We start from the raw sequence: 1,551 nt of genomic DNA, 5'->3' as shown, positions 1-1,551 counted from the left end.
TTCTTAAAGATTTCTCCCTCTCAATTTTCTCTCCTCTTCCCTCAAAAATCCAAAGGGAGTTCAGATTGCTTCAATATTCAGAGGCAAAATATATTGCAGTTGTGTGCAAATATTTAAAGTGTGGCATATATGATATTACTGTAAAATTTGGTGTTAGAGCGTATGTGTGTAACCTGGATGAGGAGACATATTCAGTAAAGCCAATCTTCATCTTCTCTTATCCCAGCACAAAACAAGTTTATACTCATGTAGTCATAGCAATTTACACAACCCAGTCAAATACCAAGAAAGTACATCATGCCTTCTTCATTTAGTTAACTGTGTGTGCTTTCGATTCTTTGAGTTTAAGAGGAAATTTATACCTTCTCCAGTGTTTATTCTGGTCTCACCCTAGCCTAGGGAATAATGGAGAACAATGGGAAAACTACTCCATATAGATAACTGTCAAGTTTGGTTGCCACAGTCGCCATTATTACACTGTTAATATAATACATTATTACAGAAGACTATTATTCTTAGGTAATGACTGGGAACCAGCTCCCTGTGGTCAGGACGCATTACTGGGTGGTGGGTGAGTCCAGGTTAAAGGTACCAGATCAGGTGTTTATTCCACAAGAAATCGCTGCTGCCAGTACCGTCGAGTTTGCACTACATTTAACACGTTGTCTGCCATACTAGAAAAAAAAATTTTTTTTTTCCTTGGGGCCACAGTGTTTTATTACAAAAATAGAACAAAACTTCAAAAACAAAATGGTTCTTTCTAATTTAACGAAAATATGTTATTTTTTTATTGTTTTCTGCGTGTGAGTTACATGCAACTTGAAAAATAGTTCACGCAGCTCCCAAGGTGAAGAGATGTATGAGTTACATACGTTTCACGAAGCCCCAGGCTCAAAACTGGCATGAGTTAAATACAACTCACATGGCACTTAATGTGTTCAACACTCCTTTATTGACAGCCTGACATCAGCAGGAGTGGACAGTGAATTCAGACTCCGCTCAACTCATTCTTTCTTCCCTTCTAATTCCTCTGTTTCAAAATCACCCTCCCTCACAGAAATCTCTCGTCATGAAAGGATTAACTACACTGGATCAGGGACACGTTGGGGAATGTTTTGGGGGAAATATCAGTCCAGAATTGTGAAGGGTTTTAGATTTTACTGTACTTGCAATCTAACAAGTTAGACTATTACAATTTCATGGATGTTGGCAGAAGACATAAGACTCCTGGTTTTCAAAGACTGTTCATTATTCGTGCAATAGCAGTAAGCACAGAATCAGCATTTGTGCTAAGACCCAGGTCCCATAGGGCCGTGCAAAAAGGGCTACATGATACTGCACATGCAGTAGGTTGCATTGCAGAGAAGAACCCTGAGCTTATAGAACCCAAATCTTTTATACTGGACAGTAAGCATAGGGAAAGATGCTATCTCGTCTTCCCAGACAGTTTACTATAGAAATGTCCTAAAAAAAAAAAAAAAATACAGAAGAAAAGGCAGTCAGTTCCTCTCACAACATATGCAGATACACAAGAGAACCAAGAAATATTGT

The sequence above is a fragment of the Propithecus coquereli genome, unplaced genomic scaffold (genome assembly GCF_000956105.1).
Source record: "Propithecus coquereli isolate 6110/MARCELLA unplaced genomic scaffold, Pcoq_1.0 Scaffold26, whole genome shotgun sequence".
NCBI classification, from domain to species: domain Eukaryota; kingdom Metazoa; phylum Chordata; class Mammalia; order Primates; family Indriidae; genus Propithecus; species Propithecus coquereli.
Note: the sequence above shows the minus strand (reverse complement) of the source record.